The 12,254-nt window shown below is 46.0% G+C and overlaps 1 protein-coding gene across 1 annotated transcript in view; it reads right to left on the reverse strand.

Annotated features, from left to right (window-relative positions):
• LOC147736971 (uncharacterized) overlaps window positions 1–12,254 on the reverse strand; it is a 73,103-nt gene that overhangs the window by 18,272 nt on the left and 42,577 nt on the right. Inside the window, exon 2 of the mRNA XM_086954053.1 lies at window positions 10,683–10,741. The gene's annotated coding sequence lies outside the window, so the exon portion shown is untranslated. The remainder of the gene's footprint in view (window positions 1–10,682; window positions 10,742–12,254) is intronic.

The raw sequence follows: 12,254 nt of genomic DNA on the forward strand, positions 1-12,254 counted from the left end.
TCTAGTCGCAAGGACGGCTACTGAGGTCCATGACCTTTTATCAACAAATTGCCCCGTGCATTTCGTAGAAATGTTTAGCCAACTCCTTAACATGTCTAGTGCAACAAGCATCCCAGGCATATTTAAGACAGTCTTTACGGGACTGCTAACACCCTTCCAGGCAATTTTGGGAATCTTTCCTAATTTTGTGCACTCCATCTTTGGTGGTATTCCACTATTTTTGGGACTCATCGCAGGGATTCTATTTTTGACCATCCTGCTACGTTATGGCAAGCCTCGGCTCAGACATAGCTCCCATGGGAATGGAAGAGACAATCCTAGCAATGCGCTACAGGGACAGGATAACTAACGTCCTCGGATTGGCCAGGCTGAGAGATCTAAACATGACCTGGTTCCTTTCATTCAGACCGATATGGCAAAATTGCATTTTACCTGTGCTACGGTGTATGCTTTGCGGCGAGGAATGCGTGTTGGACATCTGTCTTTCACTTCCATCAGCAGTACCAATGGACGTCGATACTTTGCTAAGTCCAATAACGGCTCACGCATTGTGTTGTCCCCAGCGGCTACCAATCCTGATGACGGCATTTGTGGAGACTCCTGTACTACAGCCAAGTGGTAACAGTGGAGCGAGTGACAAAAGCAACATCATCCAGGTACAACGTTCTGTGAGCATTGCTGGTCCCGACTATGATGACAGCAATCATTCTCACACCTGCCAAGTTACAGCGCTATCTAATTTGGTTGAACTAACACCTGATTTTGTAGACCAATTCTTTGCGAGCCTGTCTGATACGATGTTCTCACCCATAGAGAAACAATAACTTTTGAAAAGCTTTCCGACACACAGCGTTCCCATGAACTCTGAATTCGGCTTTTAGTTTTGATCAACAAAAAAAAAAAACTGCCAGGAGCTTTGGAAATCTATTTTCTTTGAATTGGACAATTTTTCTAATATTGACCTTTTTTTGGCACGAACAATTCTTTGCTTAACGTAAAAACTATTCTTAGAGAACAGAAGCTTCACACTTCTATTTCTAAACACATCTAGAGACATAACAACATAACACCAGCCTCTAGCACACATGTTATTACAATGCATTTTTATGTGATGATTTATCTCGCATTTCTTCTGTCAGAGATACTTCATGTGTAATTCTTTTTGCATAATCGTTCATTGATTTTATATGCAATAACCTTTTGAATGATTACTATGCTTTAAAAAAACGTACAGTACCTAAATTCCATGTATTTCAAGTACGCCTATTTTGAATGCATTTATGTATTTTGGGGTGGGCTATGTTACACAATGTTACACATACATCTAATTGCTTAGTTTTAGTAATTTTGATGGACATGAATACGTGGAGTGGGTGTTATGTGCTTATCTAGGTTCCTGATCGATACTGTGACCTTATGCCCCTATTCGGCTATAAAGCCCTTTATTCCCTATATTGGCATAACCGTTCAAGTGCGATTTTCTGTAAAGTCATCTCTGGCCTCACACGAACAGAGCCACATTCCAGCATGACTCTCTGCTACTTCCTTTGCGACCAATTAGTGCAATGACAGAGCAGCAGTCACTATCTGATATTCCTAGATAACACTCAGAGTTCTTCAACAAGATAAAAACTTAGCAAACCTGGAAATCCCCGCTTGCTATGTTTTGATTAGTAATGGAACTCTAATGAGCAACTGATAACTGTCACTTCCTAGTGACATCTTTAATTGACGTCTTATGTCCAGCAAACTTGCGTCAAACCCGGCACCTGTCAGGTATAAATATTACCAACGTTGCCTTAAGCAATGAGCGAACCTGTTGCTGATGCCAGCTGCCTGCATGACCCCGTGTTGGTAACAACTAGCACTCTGTCGCTGCAGCCTGCTATCCTGTGGTGGTGAAGCTACTGATTACCATTATCGCCGCTACAGCGCGAACTGTGGTTCAGTACGCTTGAGGAGCCGTGCAGCCGTCCTCTGCGAAGACATCCAGCCCAGCTGCCCGCGGACGCTGTCCCCCCTCCTTCCTCGACGCGCTGAGAGAAGCCGCTGCCTTTCTCGTGCAGAGAAATCCAGTCCCGGCGCTTCCGGTTTACCCTCGCAGGTGACTGGGATATCGAGAGAGACCCCTGAAGGAGATACCAATCCTCCATCATTCTATTCAGAGGTATGGTGTTGACTAAACCCTTAGACGAGAATTCTTGAAACAAACCTTGGCAAAACCAACTTAACTTAAGCTACTTACTTACTCCCCTTCTCACGTGTTAGGCTTAGGTCAGGCACACTGGGGTAGGCTTAGTTAGAAGCACCAGTTGAGTATGTTAGCCTAATGTATATATGACTGTATATATGTTTTATTACTTTTAAACCATTGTATGGCTAAGAAACCATATCAATGCTTTTACAGTTCTATTTCGCTATTCTTATCTTACTGTACGTACTTTTTATAATAACAGTTATTGCAATTGTGGCAATACATTTCTCTTGTACGAGAAGAAAGACTGTTCAATAAATGTTAACCTTTATTGATAAACGCCCGTCTCTCTATTCTCTACATATTGTGAAAGTAAACTGCACTAGACTGACTGAGTGAAATCTATGTCTATTGTTTCACACGACCCTAGAGATCGACTCTTGATCTGAGGAGCAAAGTTGTCATGTTGCACGGTTGTTGGAAAACTGAATCCCTTCTTGTCTGTGCCAAGGAAGCTGATCACTTCCTATGCAGAGAAGAAAGTTTCCAGTGACCTCTGAGCTAGTTGGTAACACAACCCAATTAAGTTTAGCATAGTCAGTGGAGGCCTGGAATATCCGCAGTTCCACGTCGATACTACTGTTTATGTTATTCCAATGCGCAGGGCCTAGTGGGAAACTAGGAACTACACTACACACCCTCGCCTCCACAGACTACATCCTCCTAGGAGACCTGAACTTCCACCTCGAAAACAACAACAACAACACCGACTCCACCACCCTGATCGACAACCTCGCCAACCTCAGACTCAGACAGCTCGTGACAACGCCCACCCACTCCGCCGGCCACACGCTGGATCCCATCTTCTCCGCAAGCTCCCACGTCTCCGTCAACCACACGTCCGAAATCCACTGGACCGACCATCACTGCATCCACTTCACCTTCTGGAAATCCACCACGCACCACCGCACCCAACAGATCCCCCGCCGCTGCTGGAGCAAGGTCACCGAAGACCAGCTAACCACCACCCTCGCCCAGAGCCCACATGCCGACCCCACCGACCCTGACACTGCCACCAGCAACCTCAGACGCTGGATCGACGACTACGCCAACAACGTCGCCCCGGTCAAAAATCCCTCCAACAGATGCACCAACAGGAACACCAGCTAGTTCGCCACGAACCTCCAGACATCCAAACAAAACTGCAGAAAATTGGAGAAGAAATGGCTCCACAAACAGACACCGGAGAACAAAGCAGCCCACAAGAACACCATGCGCCAACATCATCACCTCATCAGATCTGCCAAAAAGACTGCCTTCATGGACCGCCTCGACAACAACGCACAAAACAGCAAAGAGCTTTTCAACATTGTGAAGGAACTCTCCAACCCCAGCTCCAACACCAACGACATCCCACCATCGCAAGACCTGTGTAACTCCCTTGCCTCCTTCTTCCACCGCAAGATCGCAGACATTCAGGACAGCTTCGACAACCAGACCACCGAGGAGCCGTCACCTCGGACTCCACGGCCACCACCCACAGAGACCCCCTGCTCATATGGACCAACATCAATGATGACGACACCATCAAAATCACGAGCCCCATCCACTCCGGCTCCCCATCAGACCCATGCCCCCACCACATCTTCAACAAAGCCAGCGCCACCATCGCCTCCCACCTCCGCAAGGCCATTAACACCTCTTTCGAGACCGCGACCTTCCCGGAGAGCTGGAAGCATGCCGAAATCAACGCCTTGCTCAAGAAACCCAAGGCAGACACAAGGGACCTCAAGAACTTCCGGCCCATCTCCCTGCTCCCGTTCCCGGTGAAGGTCATCGAGAAGGCTGTCAACAAACAGCTGACCCACTACCTCGAGGAGAACATCCCAGTCCGGGTTTCGCAGCAACTACCGCACCAAAATGGCCCTCATCGCCACCACCGATGACATCAGGGCCCTTCTGGACAATGGCGAGACCGCTGCCCTCATTCTCCTGAACCTCTCAGCCGCTTTCGACACAGACTGCCACCGCACCCTATGCACTCACCTCCACGACGCAGGAATCCACGGCAAAGTACTGGACTGGACCTCCTCCTTCCTCTCTGAGAGAATACAGAGTGTCCGCCTACCCCCCTTCCGACCCGAAGCCTCCAAGATCATCTGTGGCGTACACCAAGGATCATCCCTCAGCCGACCCTGTTCAACATCTACATGGCCTGCTCGCCCACGACGCCAGACTGCATGACCTCAACATCATCTCCTACTCCGATGACACACAGCTGATCCTCTCCCTCACCAAAGACCCTTGCATCGCCAAAACCAACCTCCACGAAGGAATGAAAGCCGTCGCCGAATGGATGAAAAGCAGCCGTCTGAAACTGAAATCAGACAAGACGGAGGTCCTCATCCTCAGCTCCACCCCATCTGCCTGGGATGACTCACGGTGGCCGACTGCCCTGGGTGCAGCACCGACACCCACCAACCACGCAAGCAACCTGGCATTCATCCTCGACTCAACGCTCTCCATGACCAAGCAAGTCAACGCCATCTCATCCTCCTGTTTCAACACCCTGTGTATGCTCCAAAAGATCTACAGGTGGAGATCCACCGACACAAGAAGAACGGTCCCCCGGGCTCTCGTCAGCAGCAGGCTGGACTAAGGAAACACCCTCTATGCGGGAGCCCCAGCCAAACTGCTGAAACAGCTGCAACGCATACAGAACGCCTCCTAGACATCCCTCGCCATAGCCACATCACACCCCACCTGAGAGACCTGCACTGGCTTCCCGTCAACAAGAGGATCACCTTCAAGCTCCTCACCCACGCACACAAGGCACTCCACAACACCGGACCAACATACCTCACAGGTGACTCCCCTTCTACACCCCGAACCGCCAGCTCCGCTCCGCCAACCTCGGCCTCACCACTGTCCTCTGCATCCCAAGACCAACCACCGACGGCAGACCGTTTCTCCTACCTCACCGCCAAGTCCTGGAATGCCGTCCCCATCCTCGTACGGCAGACCGAAGACCTTCTGACCTGGCTGTTTGAGCATTAGCAACACTACCTCTCATCCCCCAGCGCCTTGAGACCCTTACAGGTGAGTAGTGTGCTCTATAAATGCCTTGATTGATTGATTGATTGCTCTGGAGCAAGCAGTCGGCGAGACCCAGGCCATCACCTGTGCTGATTTATTTTAATGGTATTATGAATGGTCTGTAACTAGATTAACCTCTCCTATGGGAAAAGAATAACTGCTGCTGTCTCCATGAACTTGACCACAGGGTAAATTTGTAATTACAGTTGTAATTATTGTACTGTTCTAGAGCTTAGTTGAAATGTAATTAAACTGCTTGCAAGAACTTGACCACTCATAAATGATAAAATTATGTGGTACAGTTAATCAAAACAATAATTTGAGAACAAAGTTAGGCTCAGCCTCTAGGAACCCTTACAGAATGAGTACACATTTTATGGGTGACAGTAGACCCAGGGTTTATTCAACAGTGTAGTCATAATGTCACTTTCGCTGCTACTCTGCCATTAATATCGGCAAAGTAAACAAAGTGTCTTTAATAGGTCCAATATTTACCAATATGAACATTGGGTGCAATAAAGGATGCAGTAAGGCGAAAGAGCAGGTGAAGGGTACGTACGGTGGTTAGAGATTAAATCACAAATGTCCTCCATCTTTCTAACTATATTCTGACACAATTGCAGTGAAAAGTGGAATTAGACCATGCACTGTGAAACATGTTTATAGCACATGTATTTTCTTTACTGTTTACCTCTTGCTCTTGTCACCGACTTCTCCCCTGTCCACCAGGGGTATGCCCGCTTGTTGTGGAGGGAGCAGCGGTCTCTGTTGTTTTTCCGGGTGGAGGCGGGGAAGTGGAGCGCCGACGTCAGCAGTCAGCTGACCACAAGGGTTTAAACTCTATGCCCTCACTCCGCGCAGCAGACGCGTGTAAGTGAAAGCTATTTACGCTAGCTGCATTTTTTAACTGTATTGATCAGGGGAACCTAATTTGTAACTGTTCATCTCTTGCTCTTGTCACCGACTGCTCCCCGGTCCACCACAGATGTGCCCGCTTGTTGTGGAGGGAGCAGCGGTCTCTGTTGTTTTGCCGGGTGGAGGCGGGGGAAGTGGAGCGCCAACGTCAGCAGTCAGCTGACCGCAAGGGTTTTAACTCCATTCCTGCACTCCGCGCAGCGGATGCGTGTAAGTGAAAGCTATTTAGGCTAGCTGCATTTTTTAACTGTATTGATCAGGGGAACTTAATTTTTAACTGTTTACCTCTTGCTCTTGTCACCGACTGCTCCCCGGTCCACCACGGGTACGCCCGCTTGTTGTGGAGGGAGCAGCAGTCTCTGTTGTTTTTCCGGGTGGAGGCTGGGGAAGTGGAGCGCCGACGTCAGCAGTCAGCTAACTGCAAGGGTTTAAGCTCCATGCCCCACTCTCCGCGCAGCAGACGTGCCAGAGGACGTGCCAGAGGCGCGCCAAAGACAAGCCCGTCTGTGCGCTTCCGCAACCAGGGACCCCAACCCCTGCTCCGATTAATAGCGAGTTTAAGAAATACTCTGCGGATTTCTTACGAGGCATGCAGAAGTGCCCGAACACGAACTGCATCACTTTTAAACCTGGCAGTACCATTCTCTCCTGCCTTAAGTGTAATTTTAGGTGTACTACTATTAAGATAGCATTTAGATGGTTGATATAACTAGCAACAGGAACTCAACTATAACACCAACAGCAGGGAGCATACCCCTGGGAGATCATTTCAATGAGTTCACCCTAGCAAAACATAAAGAAGATATTTTTGACCTTCTACACAATCCACAGTCACAACCTGACACACTATTCCTTACTGAAACATGGCTACATGAAAGTTCGGGCCTGATATTGCGGCTGCTCTCCCGCCCAACTACAAGATTGTTGGAAAGGATAGAGTAGACAAATCTGGAGGCGGAACCGCATTAATTTTTAAACAAAAATATTCATGTAAATGGGAGGCTGTAGAACTGGAGGGGTGTGAAGCTGTTTTTTTCAGGCTTCTCCTGTCTCCGCAGTTTACGCTTACAGGTCTTCTAATATTTCGACCACCCGCCCCATTGGGCACTGGGCCACTAGCTTTCCTGAATCTATTACTCCTTTTTTAATTAATGCAGCTAATTTTACTATTTTGGGTGATCTCAATGTGCATTTTGATGACCCAGCCTGCAAGATTGGCAATACTTTTATCTCTGACTTAGAAGCCATTAATATGCTTCTTTGTAACTCTGGCCCCACCCATAAAGCAGGCCACTTGCTTGATCCAGTTTGTTTCAAATGTGCCTAATATTTTATGTCAAATGGCCCTTCCTTTAACCTGGATGGACCATTTCTTAGTGAGGTTTAAGATATCACTCGAGCTAGGGTCCAACAAGCCCTTCATTCCTTTGTCCAATCGCAAATGTAGAGATTGGAGGAAGTTAAATACTGACCTCTTTAAGATCATTTGGCGACTAATAAACCAGCCATTTCTTCTATTAAAGTATCAGATGCCAACATTATTCAGATTTGAATTACGGACTCAGTGGACGCATGACTACTGCTATCCTTTAAGAAATTTAACAATCACCGCCCTCCTGCTCCTTGGTTTACTGAAAAAATAAAGGTTGAAAAATCAGGATGTAAAGCATTGGAAAGACACAGGAGGAAAGATTATTCTTCAGATTCTAAACATAATTATAAATTCGCCAAGAGAAATTATAATTCTCTTTGTCAAACTGCCCGTGCTGAATATGTAAATAGCACTATTCTATCAGTTCAGAACAATGCGAAAGTACTGTTTAAAGTAGTTGGCGAACTCTCTGGAACAACTTGCCAACCAACGCCCATAGCACTTGATGAAGCACACTGTGAAGCAGTTGCAAATTTCTTTATTGAAAAGATTGACAAAATTTATACGGAACTTGAAACGATAACCACTAAAGCTGAGCAGCAAAACTATATTACATCCTAGGGCTCAGTTTGTCAAAATTCTGAGGAAATTTCTCCATCTTTATCCTCTCATAAAATTACTAGCTGGCTCCCATTAGACTTTCAATCTTTTACTGGGATTCTAAAGAGCCTCAAATCAGGCTCCCCCAATGATCCACTCCCAGTGCAGATTCTTCAGAAAATAAAACCTAATGTATCACAGAGCATTATGGAGTTACTTAATGCCTCTCTAAAAGAAGCCACCCTCCCTGCAGAGTGGAAGCACATGATGGTCCTTCCTCTCTTAAAGAAACCTAATTTGGACCCAACTGACCCCTCCAACTTTCGACCAATATCGCTCATCCCTGCTTTCTCAAAGATTTTAGAAAAGCATGTGAACCAACAACTCACACAGTTTGTGGAAACAAATAAAATCTTGCATGTATCCCAATCAGGATTTAGAGCTGGATACTCCACAGAAACCACTCTTCTGGGAGACACTGAAACACTTGGTCAACTCCTTGATAAAGGGGAAACAGCGGCGCTTATTTTGTTAGATCTAAGCGCCGCCTTTGATACGGTGTCTCACCCCACACTAATAAAAGTTCTTCAGTCACAGGGAATTGAAGGTTCAGCTTTGAAATGGATTAAAGATTTTCTTATAGGCACAACCTTTCAGGTCTTTTCATCTCGGGGGAATTCTAAAACGTATAAATCCCCTAACGGTGTACCACAAGGCTCAGCTTTGAGCCCTATGTTGTTCAATCTTTATGCAAGTCCTTTGGCCACCATTGCAGAAGAAGCTGGGTTGTCTATCTTTTTTGTCTATCGGCTAATGACGCCTCTAAACCATCATCTTTACAGATGGAGTTGAACAAAATAGCCAGTTGGATGCATACCAACTGGCTAAAATTAAATGGCGAAAAAACTGAGGTTCTAATCTTGGGTAAAGACAAAAAACTTCTGGGGCCCATGTCATTGGCCCTGAGAAATGGGAACACTTCCCAAGACAGTCTAATCTGCCCGCAATTTGGGGATAGTGATCGATGTTCAACTGTCTATGAAGCAACAAGTAACCAAGACAGGTTCCATTTGCTTTACTATTTTGCAGTGGCTCCGGAAGATACTATGGATGTTGCCAGGTCCTACGCAAAGAACTGTAATCCAGGCCCTGATAATGTCTAGACTGGATTACGGTAACATCCTGGATCTCGGAGCAAACAAGGATGTGATACGCAGATTACAAATGGTCCAGAACTCAGCTGCGAGATTGTTGTGTCGCGTTCCCAAAACATCCTCCATCTCAGGCTCCTTGCACGACTTACACTGGCTAAGAAGGAAAACCGGACTAAATTTAAGGCCCTATGCTATATGCATAAAATTAAATCTGGCACGGCCCCTTGTTATGTATGTTCCTTGGTCCAGACATATTATCCTATTCATCTACTTAGATCTTCTTCCCAAGCTAAATTCTCAGTCCCCAGATTTAAATTAGCACGCATGGGAGGACGCTCTTTTTCGTATCTAGCCCCTGTGCTATGGAATTCACTCCCATGCTCGATTCGGCATGAAACCAACCACAAAAGCTTTCGTAAAAACCTGAAGACATGGTTGTTCAATCAGTAAATCTTGTCTTTCTGTTGCATTCGTCCTAGGCGCCGGGAAACCTCCGGGTAGCTGCGCGCCCTATAAATTTTATTTAATAATAATAATAATAATGTATTCAAGTAAAAATTCTAATATTTATGGTGGCCATATAGCTAGCTGTAATGACAAGTCTCACATGTTACACAAATGTTTTTTGTTTCATTCTCGCCTTACAGCAAGATTGGATTGAGCTGGATGAAATAGCTGTGATTTCTCAGTGCTGGCACTACACTCTCAGCCAATGTGAAGCGAGATTACTGCTAATGGATAATCCCCCAGCGAGTACCTATTACTGGTACCTGGCACTGGTATGGTTAGATCATTTGGCCGCTTCCTACCTCTAATGGATTGCTCTACATGGCAACAATCTGCTTTATGGAAGTGCACAACATGGACCCTGGTTATGCCTGCGGCATTTTAGAAGAGGAGATAACGATTATACTGAACGTCAGGTTCCTCTGAATCTGCTCTGTTCCATCGAGTACTACCAATCTCATTGGAGCCAACAGAACCAGAGCCAGTGTGACAGGTGGCAAATTTGGACATGGCTTAGTATTTGAGACACGCCGATAGTGAAATCTGTGCCAGGCTTTGCGGATGCTCATGGAGAAAAGACATCTTTGGTGAATCTCTCGATTCCGACTGAGGGCCCTCGCCCTGTGGCAACCGGTCAGCAATCCTTACCTCCTGAAAACAATCATTGGCACTATGAACTTGTGAGTCAGCAACTGAGAAGTTCTGAGTCAGCGATCCTTAGCATCTAAAGGCTTGTGAGCCAGCGATCATTCACACAGTAGAACATATGTGAAAAAAGAAAACCCAAATCCTTTCAGTGATTCTTTTTTGTCTCATTTCCACTTCCCCATTGGATGCTACTTACCTTGCTTGGAATCCTGAAAGTATACATCAGTTGACACTCCCAAAATCAGGCATACCAATCTGCAGGAGAACAATAACAGATACTTTAGCCTGCCCTCACATATGGGTGACAGTGAATTAACTGATGAACCGAAAAACAGCAAGAGGTAATCAATATAGTTTTGTGACTTTAACAGAACTAAGAAAGAAAAAACAAAGTTACTTTACAATGTCTGCAACAACAAGCTAAAGTTGCATCATACAATGTAAGATAGACAGGTGGCAAGGCCATAGGATGGTGCATAAACATGTGTACCCAATTTATCTGAAATAACTATTTCGTAGAGGTGTTCCAAGGAGAAGTGGTTACTATACACTCCAATAGGGAGCCAACGTACTATACACTCCAATAGGGAGCCAACGCTTCCAACACTAAAATATGAGATCCCCGGGCACCAAAATTCAGTTACTCAATAGCCAATACTCCAGTGTAATCAGTTGTGCTTTATTTAGTATTTCCACATGCATCCAATAGTCTTTCTTTTCAGCATTCTTTTTATTGATGACAAAAACAGGGTATGTCTGTAATATTACAGTACCTTTGCAATGGAGGGATGGCATTCAGAGATACAATATATTTCACAATTACAGCAATATGCATTGTTATGTTAACTTTCCTTCCCTCTAACATATAGAGCTAGTAATTCCTCGCTATGGGCTGGGTGTCGAGCACTGGCAGGGTACATATATCTGCCCTAAATGGGTTCAATTTACCCCATAACTGCACCTACTTCTTTAGGCAGCCGCTGCTTTCACATATAGCCTTTTGTGATAGCATGCACCAGTCCATGTCCTCCATCCATGCACGGAGTGTTGGCGTTCCAGGAGCACCCCATGATTTCGCTATCTTAAGTTTGGCTATTGTCATTCCCAGCGTAATCCAGGCCCTTTCTTTACTGTTCAAATCTGTAGCCCCCCACACATTCACGAGGCACCATTTAAGCTTTTGCTCCAATCTAAACCCTAGTGTCTCTCCAAAACAGCATATGACTGATCCCCAATATTCCTTTAAATACTTGCAGTCCCAAAGTATGTAGTATAACGCTCCCTCTTGCCTAGGGAAAAGGTATGGCGCTGTAGAGGGAAGAGATGTGGCGCCGCATCTAGGGCGACTGACTCCGGAATCTGGGGATCACGGTTCGATCCCCGGCACCGGCGGCAGATTAGCCCAGCACATGTGACTCTGGGCAATAGCTTGCTTAATCTTCCCGACGGCCTCCAGCGCCTAGAGACCCTTACGGGTGGTGGTGCGCTTTACAAATGTGGATTATTATATTAGCATTATTATTATTACTACAGTGCCTCCTACAATTGGGATCTACCTTGAGACCTAGAGTACGACATGTGGAGTACACTCCAAGGAGTATCTTGAGTTGTATTAATTTGAATCTCGAGGGAATAGCCACCTCCCAGTGGGATGCCAGCAGTTCCTGCCATTATTCGTCCTCCAGTTCCACAATATCTAGTGTCCAATGCTCTCGGAGTTAAAGGAGGGGTTGGATTCTGTCTTCCAGTGGAGAGGACTCAGGGAGTC

Source organism: Lissotriton vulgaris, chromosome 1_1, assembly GCF_964263255.1.
Source record: "Lissotriton vulgaris chromosome 1_1, aLisVul1.2, whole genome shotgun sequence".
In the NCBI taxonomy this organism is placed as follows: Eukaryota; Metazoa; Chordata; class Amphibia; order Caudata; family Salamandridae; genus Lissotriton; species Lissotriton vulgaris.